This window comes from Lagopus muta, chromosome 6, assembly GCF_023343835.1.
Source record: "Lagopus muta isolate bLagMut1 chromosome 6, bLagMut1 primary, whole genome shotgun sequence".
In the NCBI taxonomy this organism is placed as follows: Eukaryota; Metazoa; Chordata; class Aves; order Galliformes; family Phasianidae; genus Lagopus; species Lagopus muta.
In genome coordinates, this window is record NC_064438.1 from 48141988 (window position 1) to 48156656 (window position 14669).

At 40.6% G+C, this 14669-nt stretch overlaps 1 protein-coding gene across 7 annotated transcripts in view; it reads left to right on the plus strand.

Moving 5' to 3' along the window:
* Positions 1-14669, plus strand: part of EML1 (EMAP like 1) — a 119927-nt gene that overhangs the window by 49152 nt on the left and 56106 nt on the right. The window contains exon 1 of one of the 7 annotated variants that reach the window (XM_048947821.1): positions 5584-5607. The exons of the other annotated variants lie outside the window; for them this stretch is intronic. The gene's annotated coding sequence lies outside the window, so the exon portion shown is untranslated. Of the gene's footprint in view, positions 1-5583; positions 5608-14669 lie in introns of those variants that run through there. 7 annotated transcript variants of the gene reach the window in all.

The window sequence follows — 14669 nt, forward strand, 5'->3', positions numbered from 1 at the left end:
TCTGGCTCAAGGCCTTGCTGCACTAAGAATTGAGAAGAGGTCTCTTTTAAAAACTTGCTCTTTTTGTCTGCTGTGGCAGATGGGTAGGTGGGGTCAGCTACCACTGGCATGCAGATAAATCTTTGTGTGAATGGTGTGCTGCAGGACCTGCAGCTGAAGGGCAGAAAACTTTCAAAGAGATTTTGTAAGATGCCCTAGCTCTGGTATGCTGTATTTTAGCTCTCTGTGTAAATTAGCATAAAATGTGTTGCGATAGGAAACAGTCTGTAAAGCAAATCCCCTGATGCCCGTCCATGGAGGTGTTCAAGGCCAGATTGGATGGGGCCCTGGGCAACCTGGTCTAGTATTTAATGGGGACGTTGGTGGCCCTGCCTGTGGTGGGGGGGTTGGAGATTCATGATCCTTGAGGTCCCTTCCAACCCAGGCCATTCTGTGATTGTGTGACTTGGTTATCTGTTCCTCTCTGCTGCTGAGTGCCAGGACCAGCAGGGGCACAAACGACCTCAGGATGTTCCGTCTGACCATCAGGCAGCACTTCTGTGCTGCAGGTGTTGGAGAACTGGCTGCCCAGAGGCTGCAGAGTCTCCTTCTTGGAGGATTTCAAGAGCCACCAAGGCATGATCCTGGGCACTGTGCTAGCTGCTATTCACTACTGAATATTAAAGACTCTCGACTCCTTTGAGGAAATATTAATGGATAGGGCAGAACTAAAATCAAGGCTCTAAATTTACAGCTGTTCTGCTTCGTTGAATGATCTAAGAATGGTTATTTCAAACACGGTAGGTATGCATGCAGCAGACTACCTGGCTATTTTGTTATTTAATAGCTCCGTGTTTCCACTTCTGCTTTAAATAAACACAATCCAAATGTTAGTGTTTATTTGAGGGGTAGTTTTTTTTCTATTTGATTATTTACTGTATGCTGTGTTTTGCTTAGACTTTTTTTAGTGATTATCTGGAAGAACAGGTGTGTTATCAGCACAAGTTTGGAGGAAAGAAAGTCTTTCAGAACTAATCTTTCAGCTCAGCTGTAAATCTGTTATCTGAACTGTATTTCAGTGGTCTTCTGTGACCTCGGTGATTGGTTTTGGATTCTGTAAGCAGTAAACCGAGACATGGGGTTAAATATTTGGAGATGAAGTTGAAAAATGTTTACTGTTGTGTTAAGAAAATGCTTAATAACTGAAGTTCATTGCACTTGGAAAACATTTATGGTCTCCAAGGAGCAATACATTTATATTTACTTTTTTTTTTTTTATGGAGTTCAGTGGTAAAATGTAAAGGTGAAACTTTAAAACAATGAACAGAACAGAATGATTTGTTCTCACGTTGTCTCATGTGAGTTATTTGAGAGATGCCATTCTGTAGCTGTGATTCCTAGATAGGATGTTGTTGCCAAGACCGTAACCTCGTACACGAAGACATACTTCTGAGTGAATAATAGGCTTGCTTCTAAAATTTGTTTAAACAGGGAGATTAAATACCAGGGCAACCTACCTTTTTTTTTTTTTTTTTTCCTCTCTCCCTTTCTCCTTTCTTTTTTTTTTCGACCCTAGAGCAAAGCTGTATAAAAGGAGAAATGATTCTTTGAATTAAGCTGCTACACTTGGTGAATTTATCTGGTTTCTGATGCGTATGTATGCATTAAGAGAATCATTCTAACTACTAACTTTGAAGACGAATTTGGATATGTTGCTGCAACTTTTTCAAGTAAATAATTCAACATAACATAGACTAGGGGGAGTTTATGAGGGATATGAAAGGTGCCAGGCTTGACTCTTCAGGTATTATCAGGCAAGGGGTATAAGGGTTGCTCAGGAGTGAAGGTTAAGAGGCCAGAGCTGGGGAAGCTGGGCTGTGGTCGGATAATACTCAGGAGGCTGAGGTTCTTATTTTCAGCCAACAGCACCTCAGGCAGATAAGCTAACGTGAGCTGTGATCAAGTTCTTGCTTCCTCTCCTGCTCTGTGTGGTTTTACCCAGTGAACACTTGACAGACTAATTTGTCAGTTAATTTAACATGCTAACCCAACAGCAAAATCTGTGCTGTGTTTGTGTGTGGTATTTTGTTTTTGCTGGGTTAGTTTTCTGCCAGGTCAGAGAATTAAATCAGCTTTGGGAGGCAGCAGGAGATAAATTATGGGAATAATGGGTGCTGCAAACTAAATGGGGGCTCCTCGATGGGCTCATCTCATCTTGCAGAACTGAACCCGTGTTTTGTCCTTGCAGCTGCTCATCACACCATGTGTTGAATGGCATCAATAAATTAATTCCAGTTACAAAGAGAGATGGGTATCATTTCTACTGTGGCAGATAGAAGTGATACCCTGCCCCCTCCTTCCCTCTTTTAAATCTTGTGCCAGGTCTGGTGGTGGAAGGTGAAGCTGTAAAACCACATGCAAGCCAAGACAGGGGAGAGGCAGGCAGCCCCTGCAAGACTGTAATATGGACAAAGCATGATTTGTAGTTTAATTAGAAGTTCGTATAGGTGGAAAGCTACGTGTGGATTGCAAATACAATTTTTGTTTCGTTACCCGCTTAATGCACAGTGGACTAATGCAAATTTTTTTTTTTTACAACTGGTATTTCTGCATTTCAATATGGAATGCTTAGCTTGTGTGCGTGTGTGTGTGTGTGTGTGTGTGTGTGGTTCTGGCCCCTGGAAGCCATAGATCTCAATATTTTGTAGTTCTTATGTTGTTTGCAGAAGATGACATTTTAAAAAATCAAATAGGCTGAGGCACATAGGGATGCACTCAATATTTTTATATGCAGAAATTTTCATTCTTAATTGCATACTGTTTTTATTCTTGTATTTTCCAACTTTATGTGTTCCTTAAAACTTCCTTTTGTACTTTTGCCATAAAAACAAAGAAAGAAAATGAATGATCTCTTCTTTATATTGCCTTTCTTGAGAACGCACTGTTTTGGGGGGCACACAGGTCAGATTATTCCATAGCTTTGCAGGAAAAAGCATGCCATCAAGATAGTGTGAATTGATCAGTAACAAATAATCTGTGTGCTGCTGCTCTGTTCTCAGAATCAACCCTGGGTGGTTGCGACTGAAGCATTTCTCTTGATAACAGCAGGATCAGCCAAAGGGGAAGAGGGAGATCTGCCAGATTTGTGCTTTGAGTCCTTTAAACCAGAATGCTCTTGCAGGATCTACCAGGCATCTTTATTGGTGCTGTGTAGGAAGGGCTGGATTAGTACCTTGAACAGTTGTGTCTCCTGTTTGTTTACTCTCATTAGGTTCCAAGAGTTTAAAGTAAACCTAAAGCAGCTTCAATGATTCTTGCAAGGCTCTGTAGGATTTTCTTGAAGCTCAGGCACCGGGTGCCTGATGCTGGGTCATTAGCCTTGGTGGCTGTGACTTGGAAAGTTATGAGAGACTTGTGCGCACGTTGTTGCAGAAGGGCTTAAGTTCAGGTGTTTTTGTTTTTGTAGTTCTTACAAAAAAAAAAAAAAAAATGTTTAGCCTCAGGGAGGCCCCTAAATCTAAGCCTTTTCCTGCCTCCTGAATTTGGCACTTGCTTCTCTTGGTTTAAGTCTCTGGGTGTGTGCAATGTAAGCTTTGAAGTAGCTGCTGCCTGACTGAAGCCTCTCTGAAGGCAGGCAGTTAGGTAAGTCAGTTTGTGTATTTGACTGTTATTTCTTTCCAGCACGTAGATATTTCACACAATACACAATAAGTGAAACTGCCTATTTTTAGTGAAAACCACAGCATTTGAGAATTGCAAAGACTGTATCTTTTCTGGTTTGATTTTAATTTTGAATAATGATTAAAATCAACTGTGGTGAAAAACTTTTTTTTCCGGAGTTTTAATAGTTAGCATTGAGAGTGGTTAATCCATTTAGGAAGTGGATGGAATGTGACATTCAAGGAGTAGGTATTTTGTCACAGCCCAGTTCTCTTGCACGATGCCCTGTGGGCCACTGACAAGAACTGGGAGAGGCGAGGGAACATCCATGGGAAAAGCAACTCGAGCTTTTGGATGTCTATCGGTGTGGATCTACACGTTGTCTGCCAATCTGATACTCAGCACAGTGAACATTTGCATCACATCAAACATTTGCAAAGTCTGTGGCAGTGTGCGTATCCCAAACAGCAAACGTGGATGCATTTCACTTCTCCTAGTGGGGCTCTTCAGATGCTATCTCAGCACTGCATGTATGTTTCCTAAGAAATAAAATATGCATAGGTTACTTTGGCTGTTCCTTATTTCCCAATCTGACTTCCTTTTAAAGAGTTGTCTTGAGGAATCATGGAACCGTAGAATGGTTTGGGTTGGAAGGGACCTTTAAGGTCATCTAGTTCCAACCTGTGCTATAGGCAGGGATGCTTCCATCTAGACCAAGTTGCTCAAAGCCCCATCCAGCCTGGAGGAGTAGATTAAGAGAAGAACGAATATATTGGGGTGAAATAAAACTCTTCCAAACATTGTATATTGGAAATGCAGGACAAAGTAAATCTGGTGCCCGAGTGTGCTTTGTGGTGCTGGGACGGCTCATACGCTCTGCCTGGGTCTGGGCTGACTGGGAGTCTGTGTCAGAACTGTTTAACAGCCCTTTCTGACCCCTGAGGTGAACAGTGGAAACTGTTTCTGTAAGCCAATGAAACAAAAAAGCCTTTGTTTTCCTTCTGTGCATTAAGATTTATCATTACTGCAAAAGTAATTGTAGTTTTCTTAGTAGAAACTTCACTTGTTTTATGCAGTAGTGCTTATTTGCAATTAGTTAGTATTTAGTTATTTAGTATTGCTTTTTATTTGCAGTCTATTGCACTACCCTTTCTTCTGCTACGTATTTATTCAGTTTTGCTCAGTATAGAATCATTTGTAATACTAAAATGTTACACCTCTATAAAAAAACTACAAACATTCTATGCTGAAAATAGGAATTCTGTGCTTCTCTTGACAAATTGTATGGAAGAACTGTTCCTCTTTTGTCCAGTTATTGCTGGGGGAAATTGATTTGTTGGTTGCATAAGTCCCTGTTACTTATCCTTTAGTGTCTTGTGCTTGAGAGATGTATGCCATGCCGAAATGTTTATTGCTCATCTGGAGGTAACAGAAGTTGCGTCTTCTCTGAAATAAAGAATGCAGATGATTCCAGTAGCCAGCCCCAAATATCTCCCCAATCTCAGTAGCATCTTGCAATTTGCATCAGTAAAATTCCTACTTCCGTGGCTGCAGGAGCAGAAACATGAGGCAGCGAAGTGAGCACAAGCCTTTGAGACTCCTCCTGGGGTAGCATTGAATGTGGTGATGTTGATGGGCTTCTGTAGGCAGAAAGCTCCGGAAACAAATGGGTGTTGATAAAATGAATGCCTTTTGCAGATAGTTTTTTTTTTTTTCCTCCGCATTTTTGACAGACTTCCATACCTTAATTAGCTGGTGAAAAGGTGTGGGCTGGCGAGGCATTGGGTATGAATGATACACAGTTTCACAGCTTGCATTTTTCTTTAAAGCAACATTGTTGCACTGAAGCTACAACTCCCTGAACTGTTGTACGGAGCTGGGAGGAGCTGCATCCATTTGAAATAATCCAGGACTAGCTGCAGAAGCTTCTGGCACCTCCATTTCTTTCAGAGTAACTCTCTTGTTCAGGTAAATTCTTAATATGGCATATTATGCATATAATCTTAGAACAGTGTGCATTAGCTTCCAGTTCAGTCCAGTGCCTTATTCACATTCAAATTTCTAGAATAATCATCTTTTTATTGCTCTGTATACTCTGAACATTATCCTTCCTGCCCTTTGTGTCTTATTGAGAGGACAGGAAAGATCAGCTGAAGGAGATGTTTTTGTAGTTTCTGTCAAGGACAAGGACGAAAGATGAAGGCAGGTCTTGAATGCAGCGTATGAATCTTAAATGGAGTGTATGCTGGGTGCTGTGCCTGCTGTGAGCCTAATCTCCTACTTTCTACCTGCAGTCTGGTTCTCAGCTCCTTCATGAAACAACCAGGGACCCAGTCTTTGCTCTGCAGCTGCTCTGAGCTCACTGCCTGCAGGATCTGCTGCAGGATGCACTTACCCGCGGTGCGGGTCGGTGACTCCTAAACGCACCTCGTGGAGGTAATTACATCAGCGTGTGCTGACTTGAGACATGGGGTGAGCTCTTCCATAAGGAAAGTCAGTAGCAGAAGCAGCTGCCTGCCTTGCAGGGACTTGTCCAGTGGCATCTCCATCAACAGTTAGGAGCTTGCTGTGAGTGCCTGGCAGTATTTTGGGTGTTGGTGTGGAGTACCAGCTGTATCTCTACTCTCATGCACAGGATGTGTTTCTGTAGGTCTGCTCAATAGAAGGTTTCAAACAGCTCAGCCCTTTTTTCTAAAACAAGGGAAGGGGAAGAAGGATCTGTGTTATCATTTCTGACCTCCTATTTTCTCTTCAAATTTCTGACACCATTTTGATAACTGGAAAGAATGGGCCTTTCCCATTGTGCTGCTGGCCCCTCCTGATTGCTGAGCCACCAGCTTTCAGCAGTTCAAGCTTTGCAGCAGAGACAGGCAGCTGTAAAGGCAGTAGGTCTGTCTATTGTGCACATTGTGATCTCCCTCAGCATTGATGATGATCAGGCTTCATCTCAGCAGTACAACCCTGATACAGGGCAGTAGGGATAGAACTGGATGGATGTTACCTTCCAGTCGTGATGGATGCAGGGAATATATTTTCTGCTCTTCTCCAGCCCTTTTGCAGCTCCCGGGCTGTGTTCACAAGAAACTGGAGGTGGAAAAAATTGGATATTAGGAAACATTTTTCCTTCAAAAGAGTGCTAGTGCATCAGAACAGGCTGCCCATGGAGGTGGTGGAATAACTGTCCCAGGGAGTGTTCAGGAAAAGGAGCAGAGGTGGCACTTAGCCATCATGGCTTGGAAGATGTAGTGGTGATGGGTTGGCATTTGGACTAAATGATCTTAGACATATTTTTCCAACCTTAACGATTCTATGATTCTGAAAGCTGAACTGGAGGAAGAGCAGCATCCTGGGACAGGGAGCTCTGTGTGTTGTGCAGGGGCTGTTTGGTGAGAGCCAGCAAATGCTGAGCAGGTTGTGAATGTGCTGAAGAGCAGAAGCCCCCAGAACCTTTTCCATGGAAACATGGTCCTTGCTGATATTGCAAGGAAATGCAGGTGTCTTGGGTCTTGCTTTGCTCTGTTGTAGGCAGTTATCTGTGGGGAAAAAAAGCGTTGTATTACCTTCTGATGTGGAGCCATAGCTAATGCTGCCTTGTTGCTGTCAGCTGCTTCTGAGGCTGAAGTAGTAAGCAGATAGAAAGCTTAACATCTATGGAAAAAAGCTAGAAAAAATTGGTGAAATTTTTAAGCTCTCAAAAGTTAGACAATGTTAGAACTAGAGATGTGTAATGTAGCTTAAAATACAACTCTTATTCGTGTTTTTTAATTACATCAGCACTCTTTGTAGTTTTTTTAGGAAGTGTGCATCATTTTATACAGTAGACTTTTCTGGAATCCAGTAAATCCAGTAAATGTACTTATGGTCAATTTTAAATTTGGGAAATACAAAGCCTGTAAATTTGACAACTCTTTCAAAAGCCTCTTTTCCTGGCAAGGAGAGATAGAAAGGCATTGAGGTGCTTGCAATACAATAACAACATACAAAAATTAATAACATTTTTGAGTAATTCTTTTAATGAACCACTGAGAACTGGGAACTGTCACAGAATAACTGCTCAAAACGTTGTTTTGTCAAATACTTTTTTCTTTTTTTTACTTAATAGTGTGCTTGTGAAGTTGTCTTGCTTCCCCCTTTTTTTTTTTTCTTTTAAATGGAAATAGTGTAGTGACCTGGGGGAGTGAATGCCTTAGTGATGCCTCCTGTTGCAGCCTTCGTTGCTTGATAGTAGCTGGGGATGCTGCCTGATCAACTAGGTTGGTTTTGAGAAAATGTTTAATGAAAACAGTGAGGAGTTGTGTCACTGGGGCCCATGGAAATGTACCTTTGGGTTGAGCCTTTTCTCCTGCAGATAGAGCCTGACACCTGGGATGTTTTACTAAGAGCTAATGTTAAGTGTCATAATGTAACATCTGCATAGGTTACCAGGGGATTGTTTATTATATTTTTGTATCTAGCATAACTTCAAGTATTTTCTGGCTGAGCCTTCTCTTTTCTGGGCTTTATTCTTATCTGTCTTCTGCCAAAATGAAGGATTTTTTTTTTTTTTTTTTTAAGCATTTTCTGCTTGCTTTTTCTGCTTTAGGAAACTGATGTCCTGCAAGCAGAAAATGTTTTCTGTATGATGTATTCAGTGCACTTGGGACAAGCGTTTTTTGATGTATTTCAACCTTTTTCCTACCTCTCATAAATCCATCAATTTCCAAGTTCAGCACGTTGCTCACCTTACTGCCTCAAATTCAGTTCTGTGTCGCATTGAGGCAGCTATACTGTACCTGGGTCTCAACTTGGGTGATTCTGAAGCTGAAATAAACTTCACGTATTTGGAGACAGCTGTAATCAATACTGCTTTAAAATAAAAGTTCCTATTTGAATCATAAGTAAAGGCTGTAATATTAAGTAGTGCCCTGGCATGTTTTGAATTTGCCTCCTGAGGTCACAGACTTCAGGAAAAAGAAGAGGGAAGGAGGAAAGAGGGAGAAGAGGGAAGAATTGTGTATTTCCATGTTCATGAAAGAACCATCAAAGTGTTCAATGAGCTTAATTCAAGTGGCCATACCTGCCCTAGCTTGTGTCTGTGCAACTGAGTACAGAGGTCCAACTGCAGAGCTGAGAAAGCAAAGGAGAACTTTTGTCCTAAGGATGTTGGACTTTTTGCCTTTGCTGGTAGGTTCTAGCTTACCACGGAACTTGGAGATCAGAGACTTCGGTAACTGCAAAGTGATGAGCTTTATAGGCCAGGATCTCTGTACTTCTCATTGGCACTGGTGTTTAAGTTTAGTGCCGTTGGAAGAATTTGCTCAGCACACCCTCAGCCCATCTAATCTCTCAAGTGGAACTCTTAGGGCACGAGCTCTGACTGCCACCAGGAAGAAAGCAGTCCCAGAGAGCCTTCGAGGCAGAGGATGACTGTGTGCCAGACATAGGGCCTGCTCTTAGCAAAGGGCTCATGTTACGTTCTCATGCTAACAGATCCAGCTTTGAAGAAAACAAGAATCCTCTTTGATATCTGTCAGAAGTAAATGGAAGGAAGACTGAACACCAGCTGGAGATGAAGAATATAGGAAAAAATTCCAGTCTGTTGTGGACTTCCTGGCACTTTGTCCCAATCCAAGCAAGAGTGCCACAAGTTCATGCAAGTGCTTCTCAAAAACTTTAGGCTAACTGGCCACAGTGGGGAAAAAACTCCTACATTACTGTGAAAGGCAATACTGAAAAAGATGGGATTTTAATTAAATCTGAAAATAACTTCCTAAAACTAGAAGATTTTTTGCTTTAATATTTAAATTGTTATTTGTCTTAGTGACAGCCTATGATGAAACCTAATGTTATACTCCATTAATTTCAGAAACTAAAATATTCAATAAGCTCAGAGTTCTGAAGAGTAGTCAGACCAGTCCTTGAAGTGAAGCCATTAGCTGAAAACAAGTAAGCAGAGTTTGCAAAAGTGATAAATCTGCCTTTGAATTCCATTCAGTTACCCTTTCTGCAGGTGTAGGAAGAATGTTTTATTCTTTTCATGTTATGTTGCTTGGTCTGAGTCCACAGAAAACAATTTGAAAAGATGGCAAGTCTTCAAGAAAAGTAAAAGCAGAATGTTTGACAGAGGGTAGTATTTTATGAATAAAAGCTATTGATTAGAGGCTGACATCTTCCAATTCTTAATTCTCAAAGAGCTCAGTTATGAAACATGATAAGACACAAACCATTTCAAATTGGTAACAATGGATTTCTAACTATTGATGTTGTCTCAGTTTTGATAGGTCTGGAGGCTTGGCAGCTGGGGGAGGGATGAGCAGCGCAGTGGGGAAGGCTCCCCTTGGAAAAGCCTGTAGATGTGTTTTATTTGCTAATTTCTGAATTTCAACAATGCTTTAATTTTTTTTTTTAGAAACTTTAGCATATAATCTTATAATTTTCAATAAAATGCAGATAATAGAAGTTACAGGTAAAGCCATCAATTGCCTGAGTAAGTTTGTCTGCTGCAGTTCTAATATGGAAGTTAGGAAAATGAAGGAATGTATGCTAATAGTAGTTGCTTAGATGCTTATGTGCTGCCACTTCGAATGCAATGTGAAGGCTGCATTTAATTGCAAATCAGCCAGTGGCTGATGTGTCTCAGTGGTTTCCTGCTAGTGATGATGATTGTCTCTTTAAGAAAATAAGCACACAAAATCCAAAATAAGATTGGTCTGTAGTGAGTTGTGACAGGTTGACATCAGTAACTTTTAAAAGTTTTAGAAGATGTTTTAAGTGAGCTTGCTTTCCTTCTGATCTGTCTGGATTGCAAGTATAAGTGTATCTTTCCAATTTATTTACCCAGGAGTTAGTTGGAGAATCTGGTAGAGGCATTCAGTTTTCCTAAAGACAGTGAAAATGTATTGAAGCGTTGGTTGATAAAGTTTCTAAGAAAATGTATTGTATGTACTGATGCGTGAAGTTTAATTGCACATGGTTGAAAACCCATTCAGCAGAAGCAAATCTTGCATCTAGTTTTTGTTTTTTTTTTTTTCCCCCAACAGTGCTAAATAAAGTCTCACTAGTGTACACTGGGTGTACTAGGATGAATTTGAATTCATCCTTTGCTAGGTTTTGTAAGGTGACTTGTTTAGTAGGAGACTGTGTGACATGTATGACAGAGGCATTGTAGGTGCTCTCACACATTTCACAGTGTACTTTTGTTCTCCTTGGGTTGCGATAGAGGCACACCAACCATCACCCAGAATGTAAAACAGTAAAACATAGCTATGCTCTGCCTGGCTCTTCCTGAGGTGCCTTTACCATTACCATACCCATTCCTTTCTTTGAGTTCTTGTTACGCTGTGGCTTTGGCTTGGTAACTCTAGACTGATCATATGGGATCATTTTCCTCAAACTACTAACCTTGTTTTAATATTACTCTATGGAAGACTGTATTTTATTTATTTTCTTTCTTTATTGTGCAGACTGCACCACCACATCATGGAGCAATGACAATTTGTTCAAGCTTTTCCTATTGAAGTGCACATTTAACAGGGCCAGCACAGCAAGTCTGATCTGTAAAAACATTTCATGGATAAACCTCATCTGAGGAAAGCCCCTCTAATTTCTTGTCAGGCCAAATATTTCTTCTGTTTTTTCACTTGAGTGCTATTAACTGGTTGAGTTCCAAATAGCATCTCATCTACCATCTGCTGGGGAGAAACCAGTGAGCTGCTCATTACAGCTTGTCACCCAGAGGCAGGTCAAAGGCACGTGCTGGTAATTTAGCTGTAGCAGTTGCTGACTTTTTAGCCACGAGGAACTTATGGAGAATTTTCTGTTAAGATAATTTTTTCTCTCATTTTGCTAATGAATGCGATGCACCCAGCTGTGAGGTGGTTCTGAATTATGACTGCTGTTGTGGATTACCTTTCTTTCTCATTCAGCTTCTAATTTTAGGAGGTCGAATTTCTTTTCTTTAGCTTTCTAGTGATAAAGCTGTAAAAGGACGAGCTATTCCTCAATGAATGTTTGGAAATACGGTGATATGCTTTTACAGATAGTTAGCTGTGTCAGAGAAAACACTGTTCACAAATATAACCATCTGTAGTCCATATAGAGTATACACATTTGAATTGCAGTTTTGACAGTGTGGCTTAGGTATGGTCTGTTCTGCCATAATGATGATTTCAATTATTTTTACTTGGATCACTTTTCTCATGGATTCCCAGTGCAATTCAGGGCACAGCATTAGGCAGGTGTGTGGGACAGTGTTGTCTTCCTCCCTTCCTACACATAAATAACTTCTGAGGACATGGAGCAGCTAATCTGGTTTGTTCAGATTACTTGCTGTGAGATGTACCTGACTGTACCCAACCAGGACATCTCCTTGTGATGATAATCACTCGTAAGTACATTCATTTGGATAGAGATAGAACTGAAAAGTTGTCCTACCTGTTCAGAATATATGCATATGTACGTATAGGAAACTTTATAGATGGCATGGCATTGTGTCTATAGCTATCAGGTTTGAAGATGAGATACAATTTCATGTTCCTTTGAATCAGTTTTTCCATTTAAAAAAAAAAAAGTTGTTTTCTCTCATCTTTTTATATGTTTAAAATGCAATTAGAGAATCTTATGTAGAGTGCATTCCTGCCCAAAGTATGTAAAGATGTAAAGTCCATTCTGCTGGCAGCAGTTCTGTTTTCCAAGGTTACATGTAAAGCAACATAATTTTACAACTTTAAGTGTAATTTGTCCATTTTTTTTTTTTCCTTTAACCACACCAAATAACAAGATTAGATAGGATAACATTATTTCAGGCTTTAAATCCACTTGCTTCTCACAGCGGAAAGCTCTAATCTGGTCAAATCAGGGTCTAGCAGAGCAGTCTGGTATGTACCAGGCTTTGGGATAAGCTGTTGCACATATGTGTTGTCATTGTCCTTCAGAGACAAGCCTGGAGAGCTGCTGCTGTGTTTCAGGTAGGTATAATGTTTTGCATTAGAAAATTGGATGGAGGGAAGATGTGATACTGTGTGGTACTGTCAACAGTGATCCTTTAAGCAAAGGAGCTGTGACGTTGTGTTGTCAAAGGAAACTGAACTGCTGTTTTATTTTGCATTGTTCTCCTGCACAGTAAGCCCTTTGGTCTGCAAATAACTGCTGACATTATGCCACAGAAGCAGCCACCAGAATGTTAGGGACTTCCCAGATTCTGAATCTAAGCCTAGCAACTCTGTTGCTGCATTCCACTGTTCAAGTGCTGCAATGATTTGTTCATTTTATTTTACAAGTTGTTTTCATCTTAATCCTTGGATTTTGGTGTTTTTTTTTTTTTTTTTTTTTTTTCCTTCTTAATTCTCCTTCTAGCTCTCTGGTGTTGTCAGTTCAGCCAGACTGTATTGATCAAATATGTTGTGTGGCTGATGCTTGTGCCCCAGACTCAAAGATGAATTCAATGAACCAAAAAGGGAGGGCAGGATTTTGAAAGAAGCAGAAGATGCTGACCTTAGGGATCTTTCTCTGTACTGTTAGTTTCAAGAAAAACAGGGTGCATTGAAAGGGGTGAAGTGGAGAGAGATCGTTGAAAGTCAGTGTTAGTGTGACTCAAGGAGCCTGCAGAAAACAATTCCAGTAATTTGGCTGGCATGCGAGATCTCAGTGCTGGTGGGGCAGGAAAAGGGGAGGTTGCCAAATGTATAACCCAGTGACATGTGCAGCATCTGACACTTTTGTGGAGTTGGTGAGGTCTGCAAACAGAAAATTTGTCAAGAATTGCAATATCTTCAGTATCCCTTACTGCTGCACTTGGTCCAAATCAGCCCGCAGTTCTCTCTGCACTGAGCAGCTGGATGTGCACTGGTATCTTGGCAGCTCCTGCCTTCTCACACATGCTTGGCTGCATGTCAGGGGAGGACTCTTCCCCGTGCTTATTTCATAAGGCTATAATGGAACTGAAGTTATTAGTGATTTCCAAGCAATGTAAACAGCTGGATCAATTAATTTAGAAGTAAAGACAGTGATGTGCTTGCTGGTATTTCAGGGAACGTAACTACTGGCTAAGCTCGTTTCAGACTTGCTGGCATGGGCTACATTTTTGTGCTAGAAAGGCATCCTTATAGGAGATGCTGCCTTTTCTCTGCCATCCTTTGCCACAGTTTCCATTGTTTGGGTTTTCTTTTAACTTTTGCAGAAGGCCTATGCTGGAAATCGCTGCCCCTGGAAGGCTCGGATTTTCTTTTCTAATATTCTGCAGTGAGTCTAAATTCAAGGACAACCTTGGTCAGAAGCACGAGATGCTGCTTTTAGTGAGTGCTTTTAGTGAGTTGGGCAACCACACCTGTATTGTGCTAGGTTCTTTGGAAACACACAGTGAGCAAAATAGGTCCTGAAAAGTTTTGGAAGTATCTCATATACAACTTGATCCTGTTAATTGGTACTCTGAAGAGACAGCATAAATTGAATAAACCCAAATCTGTTTGCCAGTCACTCAGTATCTAGTGTTTCCATTACTTAATCAGCTGTTATAGTCTGAGCTGGACAAGATAGTCTCAGAATTAGTGTCTGCATGAGGCAAAGGTGAAACATGTTTGTTTAATGAAGTAGTTCTTATGGGGAAAAATGCCAGGTCTGTTTTAATTTTAGCTTTTTAATATTTCTGTTTAACAACGTGTGGAAAATAAGTGAATACATACATAGCTTACTCATCTCAAAAATCGATGGACGTTCAACAGTGAAAAAATAGATATTCAGGTTTTATTTATTGTTTTTCTGATGTTATTGGTGGTGTTATCATTGCTGTTTTTATTTTTCCTCTCCCTCCTCCCCTGCCCCCCCAAAAAAACCACCCTAAAAAGCAAAATGCTATTAATTTTGTGAGATCCTTTATTTCCTACATCACTAATTTACAATTCAGATTTAGGTTTTCCATCAGAAAACAGCCTGCATTTTAGTATGCTTGCCTCCAACTCGCAGTGTAAGTATGCCATTCTGCTTTACCTTATATACAGTTAAGAAATCTTTTAAATCATTCTTACTTATAAACAGTGTGCACATCCTTTTGTTGG